Raw genomic sequence first — 7,141 nt, forward strand, 5'->3', positions numbered from 1 at the left:
ACATTGAAAATGTAAGAATTCATCACATGATAAAATAACAGGTAGAAAGTATCAAATGCTGATTGTTTTTCCAAGTACTTTACCTATGGTATCTAATTTAATCCTCACAATAATCCCATAAAGTGGAACTATTTCTATTTTTAATTCTCAGATGATGATACTGAAGTCTTCACAGTTGGAATTACTAGTATAATATTGCACACATGGTAAGTGTTAGCCTACAGCCAATTTCCACCATATCAAATAACCTCATTGTATTTTATGACTAAAATTCCAGCACGTTGCCTACTAATTATAGGCAAAAATCCCAGAATTATTTGTGTATATTCTGATAATATTTCACTTTATCTTTGTTAGAAAATAGGTAACTAAGCAGGATGCTGGAAGCTCACACCTGTATTCCTAAGTATTCAGGTGGCTGAGATCTGAGGATCCCAGTTCAAAGCCAGCCCGGGCAGGAAAGTCCATGAGACTCTTATCTTTAATAAACCTCTAGTAAACCGGAAGTGGCACTGTAGCTCAAGCGGTAGAGCACTGACCTTGATTCCAAGAGCGCAGGGACATCGCCCAAGCCCAGAGTTCAAGCCCCACGACTGATCAAAAAAAAAAAAACTAAACAGATAATTGTAATATGAAAACTAAAAGTTCATAAGCAATTTATACCTCGCTGGTGAAAGGTACTGCTAAACTATAACATTCTTGATTTCTAGCTCAAAATACTAGAAATCACATTCTATCGCATGAGTCATCACTGCACTGCCTGGGGACCCCATGTCTCTTTAACACTGTCATACTGAAAGAATGACTTGCCCAGGCAGTCATTCCTGATGGAAACACATTGCAGGTCTTATGGACCAATCATTTCCACATTGTAGCCCACCTAAATTGTCTACCATTAGAGGTATTTTGATTGCTTTTTATACACAACATTTTGACAGAAATATACTACTTTAAAATATTATTAAAGTAAGACTGACATAAAAATCGCCTTTGGCTCCAGGTAAATATTTTACCTTTCATATACCCCAAAATGCAGTCTGACCTATCATTAATGTTAGGAATGAGAGGTTAAAAATCATAGACACCAAGACCTAAGCATGAATTAAAGACTCTCCAATTTGTGAATACAATTGTTTTAAAAAGACATCAATACTACTGCATTTTTAAAATTCTCTATGATAATGATAACGTTAATGATAATGATAAAGTATTAGCACTTGCAAATAAGTCATTTTCTTGGGAATAGGACACAAAACACAAGATTAATCCTAATCATTTTAAAAGACCTTTATTTATACTGCAAATTCCCTCTTGAAATTATAAAAATTCTAAAACTAACTGAATTAGAGAGACACAAAGAAAATAATGCATCATCTACATTCAAAGGTCTGTGTTAATAGAAAAGAAAGTTATAACAAAAATTAGCTTACCAAATTCACTTACATTCTTTTATTCTATTTCATTTACTTTCATAACATCTGAGTTTTAATAAAATGATGCATAAAAAGCCTATGTACCTACTTACATTTTCTGATCTTAACAATATTTATTTCAAAAATGTCTTTAGCTATATAGTCAATGAACTGAAATAGTACTAAAATATTCAAAGGCTTTTCAGTAATTTACGACTCACTCTGGGATGTTATTTATATTGGAAAAAATATCCAAAATGCGATAGTTAAAGTTGCGATAGTTACTTCCATAAAAGAGCCATTAGTGAAGATCCCTTTGCATTTACAAAACAACTTCAAACGCATCCACATTCTTGATGTGACACATGCTTTTTGTTTGTTTGTTTGTGAAATGTATATCTAACAAGCATTTCCACAATACTAATTTTCAGTCAATATGATGGGATATTCAAACCTAATAAATATGGGGTTGATTATCTTAGTGAGAATAGATATGAACTTACAAAGGAAGTTATTTTCAAAAGAAATCTGGAAAGAGTTTATCCACCTTGTGCTGCACAGAAATAACCAGAAAGTAATACTTGTGTGATCTGGTCGGTCAAACTCACTCCATGAGTATATCTTAAATGTATAAACAATTTAAGAGGTCAAATACATATTTGTACTGACAATCATCTTACGGCAATAACTTGCTACCTAATTATGTCTGTATCTTCTCACCTAACATATAGTAAGAACTGAATGTGGTCTCTTTTTATCTAAATTAATGTTGTAAATGCTTTGATTATGATGATGTTATAATTTGACAACTAAACTGTACAGAAGGGTGGTTCCACTGACATGACATGACAGAACACTGATAAATAAAATATTGCAACAAAGTTAGCTCTTTTTAGCCTCAACTTGTCCACATTGGCAAGCAATATTGCCACATCACACGCACACATATACACATACATGTGCGCACATGTACACAAACATATACATGCATGGTAAATTCAGGGTTTATTGTACAAAGAAGTTCAAATAAAATATTAGTGATTAGGACAAATGATAATTTTCCTTATTACAAAATAATACACAATCCAGTCACTACGGGTGTTACATTTTGCTTGCTTTGCCACATGTGACCACTTAATTTATTTTAATTAATTCATTCATTCATTTGTTTGGTGTTAATATTAAGGCTTGAACTCAGGGCTTGGCTCTGTCCCAAAATTTGTTGTTTTTTCATTTTAGTCTTCTCAAGGCTAGCATTTAACATCTTGTACCACAGTTCCATTTCTAGCTTTTGCTGATTACTTTCAAATCAGAATCTAATGATTATTTTTTGCTTGAATTGGCTTCAAATCACAATCCTCAGATTTCATCTTTCTGAATAGCTAGGATTAAAGACATGAGCCAACAGTGTGGTTTCTACTTTTTCCTCTATAGTTATCTAAAGCACATACTTTGATAGTAATTTAAAACTTCTTAAGACCATAAACAAAAAATACCATGATATAATATGAGAAATCACTATTGAACATATGAACTTTAAGAGCTTTCTAATAGATCCATTAATTATTGTTATCCAATATTAGAAAAAATGTATAATGCAGTAGTAAAATAGAAGTCCTTTGTAGGACTACTTAAATTTCTTGATTTTTTAAAGACACTTGTTTTCATCTAAAATGCAGGCCTGTTTGTTGTCTTCATGTGATTTTCATGATTAAAGTTGCTTAGTTACAAGTCGAAGAGGATTTGTAGTATTTGCTATCAATTAAATCTCACCTTTTCTTCTTGGAGAATATAATGATTAAAGCAATAATTCAGAATCACCAAGCAATAGTTCAGAATCACACTTCCAGCGCAAATGGCAGTATCATTTTCCACAAAGTTTTGCCACAGATACAATCTGCCTGCCTTTTCTAGCTGCTTTCCTAGCCTGGACATATTCTTTAATTGTACAGGAAAAGTGTGATTCAACTGATTTCAGTCAGATCTGTTACTAGAATTATTAAGGATTTAGATTCTTGTCTGTAATTTGGTAAAAGCCATTTCTCTTTATGTAAGCTACTAACAATGTATGTACTAATTTCAAGTAAATACATACATTCTATTTCCAACTTTTCAAAAAATAAAATTTTGTTTGTTGTATAAATTAATCAGAGGTATGGATTTTGTGGCTAGCTAAATCATTGCACATCTGTCTCTCTCTTCCTTTCTCTCTTTCATGGTTCTCATAGATAAAATGATTGCTTCATAATTATCTTAATTTAATTTGCTTTTTTATTTTTGGTTGCAACATTTCACTTTCTGCTCTGCCATTTCTTAAATCATTTAAATAGAAGGCATTGTTTCATATTTTCTCATTCCTAGAATAAGCTGAACCTGAAGAGACCATTGGTCCTCATTTTCAGTCTGTACCTTTGAATACCGAGGAACATCTTTCCTCTTCTCTCCATCAATTCCCTATTCCCCAGTTAGAATAATTTAGAATAGTAAAAAGACAAAAAGAGAATATAAATGATGGTGAAAAAACATATGCAAATGTTCATTGGATATTTCTGACCAGTTCAAACTATGTGAACTACTAGGGAAATACATGGACACCTCATTCCTACTGGCTCTCAAAGTCATTGGTTAGGCAACTCATGATGATGAGGAACAAGATGAACAAGTGAGGAATGGTATCAATTGCAAGAAAAAAATGGAGAAGGATCCAAGCAAATTTCTTCTTTGGGCTGCCAAAAATAATCGACTTACTACAGTGCAGAGACTATTTCTCATAAATGCCACTCATGTGAATACGAGGTATGACAATGAGTATATCCCTCTTCATCGAGAAGCCAACAGTGGACACTTAGACATTGTCCGTGAGTTGGTGGCTCAAGCGGCACATGCAATAACTGTAGATGGCTGGACAGCCCTTCACAGTGCATATATGTGGAATAATGCCAGAGTGGCTTCTTACTTACTTCATCATAATGTAGATACCAATGCCAAAACTGAAGGCCTCTTGACCCCCTTGCACCTTGCTGTTGAGAATTGAGATAGCAAAGATATGCTGGATCTCTTTCTGTTGAAGCATTATGTCAAACCAGGCCTGAAAAACAACTTGGAAGAAACTGCATTTGGTATTCCCAAAAGGATAAGTATGTATCACTACATCTTTGAAGTTGTGGAAGGCTGTACAAAATGTTCTCCTAAGTCCTAATGGTTCGGTTAAGTTTCTTAAATTTCAAAAATGTCAGTACATACTTTGTGCACATACAAAATATTTTCACAATCCAAATAACAGCAATATCCTTTTTTGGACGGTTGTGGGGTTTGAACTTTGGGTCTTTGCGCTATCCCCGTACTCTTCATTTCAAGGCGAGTGTTCTACAGCTTGAGCTACAGCTTCACTTCCAGTTTTCTATTGGTTTATTGAAGATAAGAGCCTTATGGACTTTCCTGCCCGGGCTGGCTTTTAACTTCAATCCTCAGGTTTCATCCTCCTGAATAGCTAGCATTACAGGCGTGAGCCACCGGCACTTACTGTAAAAATTCACGGATTCCGTGGAATTCTTCCAAGTAAATTGCTTGCCTTTGATTTCAAAATGTATTCAAGAAGTTTTGTATACATCTATAATGATATCTACAGACTTTGTGATTTTTTCAATCAGAAGTAATTTAAACTTATCTGTAGTAAAGAAACTAAAGTATTTCTGGTCATTGTCTGAAAAAAGCATATTTTAAAATATTTTATATTCTATGTTTGTATAATGTCCATAATCTATTTTCTTCTTCCTAGATATACTTTGAGTTTTACATTGTTTTATAATATGTAGGTTCATTAATGTGTCCTTTCAGATTGCATTCCATATAGAAACAGTTTAAGATTCCTTTTTTTCCTAGGTCCTTATAGTATGATTTTTTTGGGATAAAATATCAATGGTGTCAAATTTCAAAAGTTTTGTAAAGGTTATGTAAAAGGTTTTGTAAAGGCCTTTCTAAGGTGAAGATTTAATACACTGATGTCAAACTTACTTTTAATTATATGAATTATGTGTATTGTTACACTTCTAATTTTGTAATCAACTTTTTAATAACTGCTTTTCTTTTCTTGTATCTGAAGAATGAAAAATATGGAATACTTCATAAATCTACATATCATCCTTGTGCAAGTGCCATGTTAAACATTTATTGAAATTAGTGTATACACTGCTGAAACATGTAGTAGCCTCTAAATTTAAGTAGTTAATGATGCAATCTTATACAGGCTTATATCCTTGTGTGCCTATTTGTAACAAGAAAACCTTATTGTTCCTAACAATGCTATTGATCTTATTTCCCTATAATTCTCGGAATAGTGGAAAAAATTATATTTTTCTGTCGATTGCTTACATTTGCAATTTTTTGTCAATGACTATTTATTTTTATTTTTTTATTTTTATTTTTTTTATTATTTTTTGTGAACATACTGTACAGAGGGGTTACAATTACATGGGCAAAATAATGAGTACATTTCTTTTTTTTTTTTTGTCGGTTGTGGGGCTTGAACTCTGGGCCTGGGCGCTGTCCCTCAGCTCTTCAGCTCAAAGCGAGTGCTCTACCACTTGAGCTACAGCGCCACTTCCGGTTTTCTGGTGGTTTATTGGAGATAGGAGTCTCACGGTCTCTCCTGCCCGGGCTGGCTTTGAACCTCGATCCTCAGATCTCAGCATCCTGAGTAGCTAGGATTACAGGCATGAGCCACCAGCGCCCGGCCCATGAGTACATTTCTTACCAAGCATTGCAGCCTCCTCCTTTGTTTACCCTTCACATCCCTTCCCAGCCTCCCCCCCACCCAATCCCACCCCCACCCTACCCCCCCCACCCCCCCACCCCCGCACCAAAGTTGTAAAGTTTGTTTTCGACATGACAACTTGTACTTTTCATAGTTGCAACGGGTCCACCTGTATCCTTAAGCGACTTGTTTTCCTCATCTCCTCCACAAATTATACCGACATCAAATATAGTGAAAGCAGGGGTTATACTGTGAGGGAGGGACATACAAAGCAACAAAGAAATAATCTTATAAATGCATTAGAATCAAATGCATGAAAGAAAAACACATTTAAATGCATATCTAAGGGAACATTTTCCTAACATCTCATTATCTGACCTTTTCTGCTTGACTCATACATATACTAGATATTGCAAATATGGGAAAACATGGGACCTATGTTTCTTTGGGCTTGGCTTACTTCACTTAATATAATTTTTTCCAAACCTTTCCATTTCCTAACAAATGGGGAAATGTCATTCTTTCTGATGGAAGCATAGAATTCCATTGTGTATATATACCACATTTTCTTGATCCATTCATTTACTGAGGGACATCTGGGTTGGTTCCTGATCTTAGCTATGGTAAATAATGCTGCAATAAACATAGTTGTGCTGGTAGCTTTAGTGTGGTTTTGTTTGTAAACATTTGGGTAAATGTCCAAAAATGGGATTGCTGGGTCATAGGGGAGCTCTATGTGAGGTCTTTTCAGGAACGTCCATACTGCTTTCCAAATTGGTTGAACAAGTTTACACTCCCACCAACAACGAAGTAAGGTTCCCTTCTGTCCACATCCCCTCCAGCATCTGTTGTTGTTAGAGTTCTTGATTATAGCCATTCTAACTGGGGTGAGGTGATATCTCAATGTTGTTTTGATTTGCGTTTCTTTTATGGCTAGAGAGGTTGAGCATTTCTTCATGTGTCTATTGGCCATCCA

At 34.6% G+C, this 7,141-nt stretch overlaps 1 pseudogene; it reads right to left on the reverse strand.

Annotated features, from left to right (window-relative positions):
- Positions 1–5,518: 5,518 nt before the first annotated feature.
- On the reverse strand, positions 5,519–5,617 carry LOC122103077 (annotated as a pseudogene).
- Positions 5,618–7,141: the final 1,524 nt, after the last annotated feature.

Source organism: Dipodomys spectabilis, unplaced genomic scaffold (genome assembly GCF_019054845.1).
Source record: "Dipodomys spectabilis isolate Male_0828 unplaced genomic scaffold, ASM1905484v1 ptg001614l, whole genome shotgun sequence".
Lineage (NCBI taxonomy): Eukaryota > Metazoa > Chordata > Mammalia > Rodentia > Heteromyidae > Dipodomys > Dipodomys spectabilis.